The sequence below is a fragment of the Chrysemys picta genome, chromosome 2, assembly GCF_011386835.1.
Source record: "Chrysemys picta bellii isolate R12L10 chromosome 2, ASM1138683v2, whole genome shotgun sequence".
NCBI classification, from domain to species: Eukaryota; Metazoa; Chordata; order Testudines; family Emydidae; genus Chrysemys; species Chrysemys picta.
This window is the reverse complement of record NC_088792.1, coordinates 38,414,290-38,428,998: the sequence shown is the minus strand read 5'-3', so window position 1 is coordinate 38,428,998 and position 14,709 is coordinate 38,414,290. Positions and strand designations below refer to the sequence as shown.

General features: G+C 36.8%; 1 long non-coding RNA gene across 1 annotated transcript; it reads right to left on the bottom strand.

The window, feature by feature from the left end:
- Nucleotides 1-824: 824 nt before the first annotated feature.
- On the bottom strand, nt 825-12,589 carry LOC135981285 (uncharacterized). The gene is made up of 2 exons (XR_010598231.1): nt 11,866-12,589; nt 825-3,856 (listed from the first exon to the last, which is right to left on the bottom strand). It is a non-coding gene; the product is annotated as an uncharacterized LOC135981285 (long non-coding RNA).
- Between the last annotated feature and the right edge of the window lie 2,120 nt (nt 12,590-14,709).

The following is a 14,709-nucleotide window of genomic DNA, read 5'->3' as shown; positions in this document are numbered from 1 at the left end:
TTGGGGCTTCTTCCACCTGTAACAGGGTTTCACTGTCTAGTAGATGTATTTTTATCTAATACAGCCAATAGCCATTAACCCACTCCCCAACCCATATTTCTCTTAAATTACATAAATTGGAAAATTGCTCATTTCCTCTTCCTCCAGTTGTGGTTTAATATATCATGAATTTAGCTAAATTTTCCTGAGAATGGATGTGAGATTACACTTATATACAGATATCCTTGCATAAAACTATTCAGTGATACAAAACACCCAGGGACTTCAACTGTACCATATTATAAATAAGGCCCTACTTGAACTGCGGGATAATTGTCAAAAAATTGCGGCTGAGTTGCGGACAAGCCATGGAAAATTGCAGAACAGTAATAATGGACCTTATTATTTGTGGTAATAAAGTCCATTATTACTTTTCCACGATACTGTATTCCGAAAGCGGGGGGCTTCCGCTGCCGGCCGCCCAGGGCTGAGAGCAGGGTTTCCCGCTGTCAGCTGCCAGGGGCTGAGAGTGGGGGCTCCTGCTGACAGCTGCTATGGGCTGATAGCGGGGGCCCAGGGCTGACAGCAGCCGCCCAGGACTGACAGCAGGGGCTCCCGCTCTTAGCCCCAGAGTAGCTGGGGCTCCCACTGTTAGCCTTGCATGTCGCAGGGCTCCTGCTGTCAAAACTGAGGTGGAACTAAGCCGAATGTTGCAGAATCTGCAATTTCTGCAATATCATAATCTAAGTAGACCCTTAATTATAAAACACATATCACCGCATTTTTAAGTGTATTTCAATAATGCTTACTATTTGTCCTACGTGAAAAACAATTGAAGAGGGATGTATAAAGGAACTCATCATTTTAGCCTTTATTTATTATCAATAATTTCAGTTACATTTACAGAGGTTTTGGAGCCCAGCCCTGGAAACCTGACTCAGTAATTTTCACTGGTGTGAGTTCTCATGTCAGGGAGGGTTACAAGACTGAGCCTTTCATTCCCATGTAATATAATATAAATTTAGGGGGGAAATCAATCTGATCCTGCAATCCTATTCCTCTGAGAGAAGTCAATGGGACTATTTGCCTAAATACGATTTATTCAGGTGAGTAAACACTGCAGGATTGAGTCCTAGATTCAAGAGCTTTATAGTGCATTTAGTAGAAGGAGACTCATCACAACTACCATTGTACTTTGTGTCAAGTCCTGCTCACCCTGCTCATGTGGGTGGTTCTATTGACTTGAATGGGATTATGTGCATAAATAAGGAAGCAGAATTTTTGCCTTAAATGTAAAGTGACTGACATTAATAATATGAAGATCATAGACTGGTGTTCATTAAATCTGAGTTTAATAGTCTAGCTAGAGGATTGTGTCAGCATTTCCATTATAAATCCCATTTTTAACTAAAGCTGGCACAGCAGGACTCAGCCCAGGAGAATTTTCTTTACTTGACATTTGCAAAATATGTTTTGTTCATTTTTATGTTATACAAGTGAGGAAATTGATTACCATTCTGAACTATGCTTGTGCAACTAAAAATTGGGTTGGCTGCAAGTTGCACAGTAACTACTATTTGTAAGGATTTTTAGAATGAATACTTAATTCCTATTGTTAAAACATAAAATTTAGCAGCTACATACAATCATTACAAGGTACATGTACATAAAATGTGTTTCGAAATGTATATACATTTATAGTTACATAATCGATTAAACTATCACAAACATTCTCTTTAGTACATTTTCTTTTCAGTTCAAATTTGTATTGTCTTTGCGTAGATGTATGAGTCACACACAAGTCTTCTGACATTTTAATGATGCAATCCTGCAAATACTTATGCACTTGCGTAACTTCACTCAGATGGGTAGTCCAATTGAGCTCCATGATGCTAGTCATCTGAATAAAGCTACTCACATAGGTAAAAACAATGAGGAGTCCTTGTGGCACCTTAGAGACTAACAAATTTATTTGGGCATAAGCTTTTGTGGGCTAGAACCCACTTCATCAGATGCATGGAGTGAAAAATACAGGAGCAGGTATAAATACATGAAAGGATGTGTTCGCAGGATCAAGCCCTAACACAGAGCACAGAAATCCCTAGCCAAATCCTGTTTGTCTTACACAAAAAGTCCAACTTTTTAAAGTTAAGAGACTACCTACATATGTAAGGTGAACAAAATCTGGCCCCATATCTGACAACAAGACTTCTATTTACCAGACACAGCAGCAAAGAAAAGAACATAATTCATTCATATGAGCAAACTGTAGGTATCTAATCATAAAACCATCGAGGAGACTTAAAATAACTAGCATATACGGATAACTTTTTAAACATGTATTTTTTTAAATCTTGAAGTTTTCATCTATATTTTATTTTTTAAGAAATTATCAAATAACTAGTGCAGCTGTTCCTCAGTGATTAGTAACTATACTTTTATCCATTATTTGAAGATATAGTCTATGAATCACTAACTTCTAGTCTTTGTTACTTGTTTATTTTTATCACATCTTCCTATTCTAAGCTTTAGGTGAATGTAAAATTTCATAATTTAAAAATGCTTAGAGACGCCTTGTTCTGTTACAAAGTACAGATTTTTTTAAATCATGTTAATCTGGTTATGATTTACATGACATTTAAAAGCGATATCAAATGGTGCTTCCTTTCAAATAATTACAATTATTATTTCAATTTAATTACATTTATTTCTGTATATATTTCAATGCCTTATATTTCCTTCTGGCATATATCAAGAATAAATCATGAATCACAGGAATTCCAGAAGGCTAAAATTTTTAAAACTTCTGACAGACTTGGGATTTGACAGACTCTTTGTTTTAATTGTATATGATTTGCCTCGGGTAACATCTTGTGAAATTGTTCTTAAAATAATTACCTCTAAAAACTATTTAAACTGAAGGGACATTAAAAGGTCTGAATTTCACAGACTTTTTACTTTACTAATAAAAAACTACAAATGAACCAAATGTACTTTTTGCTACTTTTGAGTCTCTTGTAAATATAAAAGGCATGGATCCGGTTCCCAAGAAGTCAATTGCAAAACTCCCATTGATTTCAACAAGAGCAGGAGCAGCAGGTCCAAAGTAGCAGCAATGCATACTGGTTCGTAGCATAAGATACTCCTTAGCGCAATCATCTTCTGGACCACCTCCCTGCCAAATCATGCTCCAATTTGTGATTGCACAACATGCAAAACTACACACACACAATATGTTTGTTGTCCTCTTAACTTAGCTTGACCCCTCCAGCCTAGTGCCTCTCTTCTCAAACACTAGTTCTTTCCTCCATCTCCACCCCAATCCCACTTTTCAGCTCTCTCCCCAGGTCCCACGTACCTACCTTCCTTGGGTGCACTAGTGACCCTTCCTGGGTCCTCCCAATTCTTGCTCATTCTCCCATCTGGACACTTCCTCTCCTCTGTTACCAGTCTCCTTACTTCCCTCAGACATCACGCTCCTTCCTCCCACCCAGCCCCACACTGCTTCCTCCCGCCAGACTTCTAGGCAGCTCCTTTGCTCCAGTGACTGATTGGTTGTTCACCAATCCCCTGGTTATTTTCTCCCTCTCCCATCCTCAAAGTATCTCCTTGGCCTGGGGACAAGGCCTGTATTTTGACTCCCTTGCCTCTGGCATGTGGTGGGGAGGCTGGTGGCTTGAGTCTGCAGTGTGGCTGTTCTTGGAGGGGGAAGAAGGAGGAAGCTTTTTTTCAGCACAGCTCATTTGATAACACAGTCTCCTCTACTGGCAACTCCTCTTTCCTTCTACAGATGTCCTGGCTCCGGTGCATCAAGGGCTCAGAACCAGCAGTCTAGCTCTCTGAGGGTCACTGGGAAGGGCTCTTTTAGGAACCTCTGCTATACATAAAACATAACAATTACACATTAACATTACTGGATACATATATTATTATTACAATAATAAAATACCAAGCTATTGTTATAAATATAATAATATGAAACAAAAATACATCACAGTCTATCAGATACCCCTAAATAAAGACCAGATATACCTCCCATATAGCTCAATGGAAGAAAGAAAGAAAGACCTTATGGATTTCAGTGTGAGTAAAGTCAGGCTGCAGCATATTATAGCAAAATATGTTTATTCTAATGTAAGGTCACAGCAACACTAAAGCAACTATTTTAAAAACACAACATGTCCCGAAGTTACGACAGATAATCGCATAGCCTTTTAATAAAAGATTCAAGTTTCAAAAGTGAAATTTATGTTTAATATTATTTGCACATTTTTCTCATACTCTGTGCTGCTTTAATTTTACTATTGCACATCAATCTTAAATGCAATTGTATCACACAAAGAAGAGGACACAAATGACTGTGTACCAGAAATAACTGTTAAGAACTATTGGATTTCTTTGCTGCCAGCAATGGTCTAATTCTGGATCCAATCCTGCTGCTGTTGAAGATAATGGGAATTTTGCCATTGAGTTAAATGGGAGCAAGATTGACAAGGTTTCATAAATCAATTGTATCGTCTGTATGAAGATTCTGGGACTTCGTTGTCTTATTGCACCCAGCCAAAACAAAACAACATTTTGAAGTATTAAACCATTTCAGTTATTGTCTTTAGATTTTGTTGTAACACAGATCTTCTAAAATTCAGTTAAAATAATGTATTAAACTGAAATAAAAGATAAGACCTGATCCTGCAGTTCTCAGTCCCATTGACGGCAATGGACATTTTGCCTGAGAAATGACTGCAGGATCAGGAACAAGGAAAGAATACAATGTTTAATTAATAATATAAAAAGAATATTTAACAACATGCCACCAAACAATGAACTTTGGATGCACTTGCCCTTGCTAGAGATGGAACACCATACGAGAGGAATCTAAAGGAGACATAATCCCTCTCCAAGCAGACAAATGAGTGGGTATAGTGGGCAGACTGCATCATCCTTTAAGATGGCACAGCCTGCTGGTCCTGGGGTGGTACAAAAGTGGAGACACAGCCATGACCCTGCCTTCTCCTTGCTCCATGTGAGGTGATGCCCATCTCCCAGGAAGACATAGAAAGAACAATCCTTGGGCTCCCCCAGGCACACGTTCTGTAACTGAAACTGGACCTTGCATGTTATCATACTAGTGAAATTGTGTAAGGGCCAGTCGCAATCTGACCCATAACGTATTAATCCTTCTGAGGCATCTATCCGGTTCTTCAAGAATAACTGGATTGTCAGTTCCATAAATCTATCCATCAGCTGTTGGGAAACCCAGTGCTCTTTCACAATGAAAGGAGCCTTACATGAAAGGAATATTTGAGGTGGGGAGGAACATGAATGTCTCCAGCCACATGTTTCAGGAAGAAGTCTTCTACCTTGAATCGGAAATGGTTTATTATTGGACTCTCATACAAGAACACTTTATTATAATTTTATTTTTTTCTATTATTCAGTATTTATATAACACTATAGGTTTGTGTGGTCATGTACAGAAAACACATGTAAGAAAACCCTTTTCTGGGATTCAGACAATCAGCAAACATATATAATTATCTATTTCCTTGAATGCTATGTAGAGAAATGATGCTCAGTACTTGTCATTCTTTTATATGTCTTACAGTTAGGAAGAAGAGAAGAATCATTATTAAGCAACACTAGTAAAAAGGACTTTTAAACAAAATCTCAGCAGGAGAAGGTACAGTAGATAAATGATGCACAGCAGATCACTGGAAATTGATCATCATCATCATGATTTCAAGGGCAACCAGACTGAGCCAAGTCCTGTTTGCATGACACTTCTGAAGAGTCCCATTGAGTTCATGTGAGTAAGGAGAGCAGGATTTAAATGTAATAGTATTTTAAAAGGTATATTTTATCATGCTCAGCTAAGTCAAAAACAGGTAAACTGATTTGACTCTTTTTTTAAAAATCACCTTTGGGATTGTAATAAAGGTATGACACGCAGGAGTATTATGAGAAACTAATCTTTATTTCTTTACTCAAGTCACATGACATTGGTCTGGGTTAGAAAAGATTATACCATCACATGGCACAAGGGTCAGTTTCCACTGATTGCAGGGGCTACTGTGTCAGGGGCCAGATCAACCATAGCAAGTTTCAGCCCAAAAGTTGAATGTTTTGAGAGATTTATGAGAGAGTAAAAACTGCAATTTCTAATAAAAATTTGTGTGTAACCTCACTATAACATTTTTGGGTAGAGAATGCTTTTATATACTGTGCATAATATTACAGTTTTAGAGTAGTAACTTCCAATTATGGCAACAGAGATTATTTAGTTTTCCTATAAACTACACAATACTGATCTCAAATAGAAGCAAACCTACATCACAATTTAACAGATTGGACCAGTAGTTTACAAAACAAAACATTCTTCTTTAATCCAAGATAAAATTAAGAAGAATATGAACAATGCATCAAGAAACTGTATTTTCAGGTAATAATTCAGCATTTTTCACACATTTATATATTTGTTTAGAAATCTAATATCAATTCTAATTATTCCATCATTGCAAATAACCTCACCATCACATTCTGCAAATAATGTAGTAAAGTTTATTAGGGCTGTCAAATTATTTTAAAAATTAATCATGAGGTTAAAAAAATATTCGCGATCAATCACATTTTTAATTGCACTGTTAAACAATAATAGAATACCATTTATTTAAATATTTTTGGGTGTTTTCTACATTCCACACTGCTTTGGATAGGTATGGAGCAGAACCCAACATCAGCATGGAAGCATGTCCTTTGGAACAGTGGCCGAAGCATGAAGGGGCATAGATTCATAGATTCATAGATTCTAGGACTGGAAGGGACCTCGAGAGGTCATCGAGTCCTGTCCCCTGCCCGCATGGCAGGACCAAATACTGTCTAGACCATCCCTGATAGACATTTATCTAACCTACTCTTAAATATCTCCAGAGATGGAGATTCCACAATCTCATACGAATGTTTAGCATATCTGGCACATAAATACCTTGCAACGCCAGCTACAAAAGTGCCATGTGAATGCCTGTTCTCACTTTCAGGTGACCGTGTAAATAAGAAGCGGGCAGCATTATCTCCCATAAATGTAAACAAACTTTTTTGTCTTAGCAACTAGTTGAACAAGTAGGACTGAGTGGACTTGTAAGCGCTAAAGTTTTACACTGTTTTTTTTTTAGTGCAGTTATGTAACAAAAAAAAATCTACATTTGTAAATTGCACTTTCATGATAAAGATATTGCACTACAGTACTTGTATGAGGTGAACTGAAAAATATTATTTCTTTTGTTTATCTTTTTTACAGCGCAAATATTTGTAATAAAAATAATATAAAGTGAGCACTGTACACTTTGTATTCTGTGTTGTAATTGAAATCAATATATTTGAAAATGCAGGAAATCATCCAAAAATATTTATAATAATTTCAACTGGTATTCTACTGTTGTTTAACAGTGTGATTACTTGTAATTAATTTGTTTTGAGTTATTCACTTGAGTTAACTGCGATTGACATCCCTAACATTTATATAAAATAATTGTATAACTGGACACCATAATAACCTCTCTTAACTAAAGACAGACTTTGTATACGCATTGGCCAGTTATCCATAGACTACAATAAAATACAAAAATGTAGGTGTTCCTTTATTTTAGAACTATGTACACATTGGTGTTTTTTATATGTGACATCATAATTCACTACTATTACCCACTCCTGCTCCCACTGAAGTCAGTGGCAAACCTCCACTTACACCACTGGGAGTGAGAGCAGGTCTTGCTTCTCATTTTATAACAGATGTCAAGTAAAATATCGAACTTTTCCCACTCCTTATAAATGGAAATAGCAAACAAAGCTAGTTTTGAATAAAAATCATTGTCATATAGATACCACTTTTTCTAAGTAATTAGTCCATCTATCTGGAAAACCATTTCAGAAAGCATGAATATGTTCAAGATTATCCGAGATTATCCAGTATGAATGCTTAATTTGAATGAATGTATCTTAGAAATGTGGGGTGTTAACTGATTTGTATCAGATGTAGGATATTACTTTAATCAAAAGCTATACTAAATAAAAATAAAAGTATTGAGTCTTGTGCTATATCCTGTATTCTAACTGGTGAAGATTAACACCCTATCAAAAAGAAAGATGGGGGCTAAATCTTTTGTCATTTAAACAGGTGCTACCTCACTGGAGTCAAAAGTCAATGGGGGCTGCAGGAGTGTAACTGAGATCATATTCTGGCCCATTGTAGGCACAATCCTGCAGTCTTTACACAGCCAAAATTCCCATGACTTTGATGCTCATTTTGCCTGAGACCCTTAGGGTGCTGTATTTGCTTTTTCTATAGAAGCACTATTAATAAATGAACTGTCAGTCAAAATGTTGCAGCCATACAAAGTAATACATTTCTAATAGTGCACAAAAGATTGACACACTGAATATTTATTTTGTTAGTTAAGCTTGTGCATCAGCAGCAATATATTTTTGTATCAGGAAGATAACGTCAAGAACAACCTGAGTTCTATAAACAGATTCTGCTTCAGATAAAAACAGACACATTTTATCCAAAATATGAAAAAAGTAAACAATAAAGTTTTATATAGAATAGTGCAATAATCCTTGAGAATTAATACTATGAGCAGGTCATCCTCTCATTTTGACGGCACTGGTCAACAAAATAAATGAAAAGTAAGAGTAAATGGGAATCAATGCAAAGGCCTAGAGAGTAATTACTATTTTTAAATATATTAATTCTGTACCTGGTGTCAAATGGAATGACAGTCGGTCCTGAATAAATACAAAACTGCTTTGGCATTGCCATTTTTTTTTCAAGATGAAAAATGCACTGGCTTGGAATGTTTATTTGAACCAACCATATGGTATTACTATAGAGAGTCTGGAAGTGAATGCATTCTTTGGAAGTACAGTATCATAATAAATTATTCTAGCAAGCATGCAGAATGAACATAGATCACAGACACAATCTGATTTGGCAGTCCAAGTGCAGACACTGCCTGCACTCCTAGAGTCAAGCCTGTATAGCAGCTATAAGTTACCAGCAATGGGCCCAATCCTGCATTACATATTCAGGAACACTCTCACTGACTTCAGTAGGAGTTTGGCCTACATGAAAAGTGAAAGATCAAGCTCAATATTTAAATTTATTAGCACACATGATGGGATTAATCATGTTCTCCCTGAAATCAACAACTAAAAATCTCATTAACTCCAATAGGGACAAGATCACGCCCATTATGTGCTACATATATATTCTTCCAATCGTTACAGTATTTTGTTTTATTGAGTGTTTGTCTCTTACTACTAATATGATTGTGACTTAAGTCCTCATTACTGCAGTGCTGGTGATATAACAACACATTGCTATATGAAGCACTGGAAAGCCAAAGAAATCAGTTTTGCCAGAAATTTCAACAGCAGACTGATGCACAGATCTTTTTTTCCAGATATTCTAATAAGGAACGCAAACAGTCATGAAATCTGTTTATATTCTGGCTCTTACAATTATTAATGATGAAGTACTTTATAGTACCATAATCAATCTTTCTGTAGCTGTTTAATAGCTATGCAAAGCAAATCAAAGAGATTATTCTCATAACCAGTGATAAAATACTGACCAAACCCAACACATTTTGTAATCCATCAAATAGGAAACCACTGTACTGGTGTAATATTAATGCCCCAAAACAAAATGCCAGGCTTAAATAATATGAATGTTGTGATATGATGTTTAAAAGTAAGAGAATTCAAAATAAGGCTGAAATGTAGCCCTGGACTTGCCTTGTTTTGACACTGCAGTAACTACTTATAACAGGATAAATTACAGATGGGACAGTTGAGAGTTTCAGTTTTAAACTTCCATCCCTTCCTTTGGTTAACATTGTCATAACCTTCATGTTGCCTAAATACTGGTTGTTATTATTGTTATTAGCCCAAGCCTGCAGTCCTTACGCAAATCTCCCAGTGATGTCAAAGGGAATTTTGTCTGAATGACTGATGCAGCATTAGATATTATTTATTCATCTGTCTACCACATAAAAACATCTATTTACAAAACAATTCTGGAAGCATCATCTCTTCACAGGTAAGGTTGAAGCCAGCTTCCCATAATAATATGGATATTGCTTAGCACTTATATAACACTTTTTACCTTCAATGAGCTGTATAGACATTAACTAATGAACCTAGATCTCAGCATGAATTAAATTCTGGGGTACTGTTTTTTTTCTTCATTTACTGATGTTTTAAGTTAACTATTTTATCTTAACTCTGTTTCAATTTTATGTAACTTGTTTATTTGCAAAAATGGCCAATATAAGCAATACAATTTGATTGACTGGTTAATTGAAGTAACTAATCTGTAAAATATACATAACAGATGATTTTAAAGAGATGGAGCCAAATTCTTTGCTGGCACAAATTGGCACAACTCCACAGACTTCACTGGAGCTGAACCATTTATGCCAGCAGAGAATTTGGCTCATAACATTTGTCTAGCAGACTATAATACATAACGGATTAGGTAAATAGGTACTTTGTAAGTCTTTACATTTGAAAATTCATATTATCTGCCTGATAAAAGAAGCCTTTTAGAGTCAAACAGGTATTCAGCTATATTGGTGAGCCATCTATTTCTTAAACTGTATTATAAAGGAACAGCTCTTTTGGATCCATTACAATATATTCTGAATTCTGCCTCATTTGTGTAATGTACTGTCATTTTATGACAATATAGACTGAAACAGCCACATAATCAAATCTGTTAATCTCATAAACTGTACATAAACTCTATGTGTTTGTTTTTATCCATATGCCCCAAATCCAATTTTTCTAGCAGAAAGTTGTTACTATGGCTCAAATCCTCTTCCTATCCCCTCTGAATAACTGGCCCAGGTGCTTGGGAGCAGGAAAAGAAATCTGCCTCCTAGGCTGTGATGTGGTTCTACAACTGCTACTCCAGCCTAAGGACCAGAATAACTTCTTTGGCACTAGCAGCCCCCATATCACACGGTGGGGAAACCGCCAGAATCAGTGCAGCCTATGGATCATCGGCCCCATCACTGCCCCTTCCCTGCTTTGTCACTACTCCGGGGTTCAAAGCTGAGGACTTTCTATTCAGGACAAAATTCATTTTAATAATAAAATATATAAATAATAATTGTGTTATTTTGTTTAGTATCAACTACATGCTTAGAACTATATAATGCACAAAAATAGCAGTCCTTGCCCGGAAAAGTTTGCAGTCTAAATGGTGCACACACAGAAGGCGAAACATTCAGGGAAATTAAGAGGTAAGGCTCACAGAGGTTTATCTTTAACAACTTCTTCTTCATTTTTTTTTTTTTTGCCTCAGCACTTTTTCTTGAGTTTCATCAACTAAAGTTCAAAATTTCTCAGCATTGATTCCTTGTAAAGCTCCTTGAAATCAAGGCTTTGCCCATATCCCCTGCCTAGCATGGAGCAAAAGTCAGACTGACCCCATATGCTAATTCAGATCTACACTGAGGGCTTCAAGCTGTCTCAACTGTGCCTTCTCAGAGAAAATACTAAAAGAATAACAACATCCTTACTTGCAAGTTGGAGAAAATTTTTGCTCTGTTCACACACCAATGGACTACATCCCCATTCACCGTCATTGAAAGAAAGAGAGACAGAGAAGGAAGGGGGGTGGGGGGGGGGAGAACGACAGAAGATAGACTGAGACAGAAGGCAGCAGCAGAAACAAACAATCAGTAGCTAGAGACCAAAGAAGGGGGGAACAGCAATAGAGAATGTCCAAAACACCAGTGTCCTAGCTTTGTAAAAAACAAACCACACACACAAACCACACCATTAAAAGCTAAAATAAAACCATGCACACCTATGATGTTTTACCCTTTTCTGCTGTCGTGTTCTATGTATAGCTTTCTTCTGCCTTTCTGTTCCTGTCCTCTCCCTTTCCTGCTTTCTCTCTTAGTTGTCTATCTTAGTTTTTCTCATTTTTCATTCAATATGTCTCCCTCTAGCACTCAGACTCTCCTTTTTCTTTGTCTCCTGAATCAGCATTCTTTTGTTCTTCCTCCTTGCTCCTCTCTGGCTGTGTCTCTCTCTCCTTTTCTTCCTGTTCCTGTCCTCTCTTTCTTTTTTTATTTCTGCTCTTGCTTTCCTATTCTGCTTCCCATGTGTTTTCACTGAATACATGAACACAGAGCACAAGCAGTGGAAAATATTTTTAATTCTGATGCTCCTTTTCCATCTCCATGTGCTTTTTAGCTGCTGTAGCTCTGTTAGCTTTAAAGCACACATGAGGAAGTCACTTGTACTCCCATGTTCTTGAAAACTATTAACAGTAGCATAGTGAAGTAAAAGCACACGGGAAGGGAATGTGTCAAAAAAGTTGCTTGTACTCCCTCCAGCATGTGGGTCACATTTAACAAGGTCAAGGGACAAGTGTGGCCTATGGGCATTAGTTTGACAGGCACTTGCAAAAGGGATCATAATCTTCTTCCTTCTACCTGCCTACACTTTGCAATTAGGCATTTACAAATGCAGGGTCATGAAGTTTCAAGTGATCTACTTCAATTCACAGGCTGAATGAGACTAGTGACAGACAATCATCTCTTTTCTGATTCGACTATTTTCAGCATAACTATGGGCATTTCCCAGGCACAAGACCATGGGAATCTTTTGTTTTCCTTTGCCCCACATGAAAGGGCATCATTCACACACTCTGGTGCTGACCACTGAGGGGTATGCCTCTTTGGCATGTGTTGCCCACTTCTTAGGGCAATGCACAGTGCATTTCTGGAGCTCTGCTTGATTCACTCCTTTGTGGTTCAGTTAGCCCCTTGGGGACATTGTCTGCTCTGCTGTTTGCTCATGTTACGCACATTTTGACACCTCTTAGCTGGCCTCCATGGGTTTCCAGAGCTATTTGTCTTTTTGGAACCATCAAGCACCAGTAATTGCATGGTTTTCTTTCCTCCCTTGTTCCACTACCTCTTTTTCTAACAACATACATGTCAAAAAATGTAATAAGTGAAGGAAGACATGTAGTGCCCAGTTTTACCGAATATTTTGCCCACGCTTTGTGCTGAAGAAATCACATTTGCATTGTTGTACGGGCTGACTACATGAACTGTTATTGCCTGGCACCTATATTCTAGGGCAAAGATGCAACTCACTAGTGAGTGGGTAGTAGCCAGGCAAACTGAGGACCTGGAGATTGACAGCCAAGAGGCTATGGGTCAGATCTTGACACTGTTGCTCAGTTTTCACTCAGGCAACCTCTTACTGACTTCAATGGAAGCCTACCTGAGTAAAAACTGCATAATAACCTCAGGATTTGGCTCTATGGATGTGCATTACATGTAGGTATTGAGAACAGGATTTCTGACTGAAAAGGTCAATCACTCTGTCAATGCACATATACCTTGATCTTATATAGCTACTATATGCTTAAGACATTGCAATGCTGTGATATGTGTGAAAATATTGGAATTAAGGAGTATCTAATATTTATTTTGAACAAAGAGCATAAGATATTAAAGCTTTTGTCAAGAGAAAAGGTGCTTCTAATACATAATTTCCCCATTTAAACGAAGAACTGATAGATGATTTTTAAAATAAGAAAATTCTTCATGTATAAGATAAACTATACCTTTTCAGGGGATGCTTTCGATACTTATATTCATGTATAAGATAAACTACACTTTCAGGGTATAGCATTTAAAAATTGTTGATTATACCATATGCATAAAAACACTGTTTATTATTTCAAACTCTTCACATGTGCACATTGACAAATACTGAAAGAAATATATTTTGATCTTGTACTAAATAAAATTATAGCAAAAAAAATATATTGTTGAAAAAGACAGTGTTATTTTAGAAGAACCCCACTTCTCAGTTTCCTAAATCCTGATCTTGCAATGTGTGTTCACCTAAAACTCCCTCTGGAGTCAGTAGGAATTTGGGATGTGCACGCAATTCAGATTTAGGCCTTATATCTCAATGATGAACTAATTTTTAAAAAATCATCAGCAAGCTGTACAATAAAACAAAACACAACAAAATAAAACAAAAATATACCCCCAGGCCTCAAAGTCACTTCATATCCAAACTATAGGATACTCAAATTCCTTCATATCCTTTGGATTCTTAGGATTCTTTTGTAAATCTAGCTCTACTTTTTTATCATCATCTCTACTACATCCACATTGCTTTATATTAATTAACGTAAGAAACTGCAAGATAGGATCCTAACATTTATGTTTTTGGTATAGTAACATTCTTTTGCTTTGTGGCTCTTGTTAGTATTCATTTTGACAGAATACTGACAAATCTGCAAAAAGATTTTCAACGATATGGACCAAATCTTGAAGTCCCTTATCAGGCAACATTCTCTTTGAAATTCAATGGAAGTGTTTGCTGAACAAGAACTTCAGGATCAAGCCTTATATGTAACATATATTTTTTGTAGTAAGTGTTAATACCAATTTTATGAGAACATAATTAGTGTACGTATAGTTAAGCTCATATGCAGGTAACATCCACATAGGTATCAACACCGTCATATTCTACAGTGTATAATAACATACAAAAACAGCAATTTCCCAGACTCTCCTTCCATTTTTTCCCATCACCCTAGGCCTAATGCTATTTAGTAAAGCAAGATTAGGGTATCTGATGATTCCTATTGATTCAAATGTGGTGCTAGGATGCCAAAATCCCCAAGAG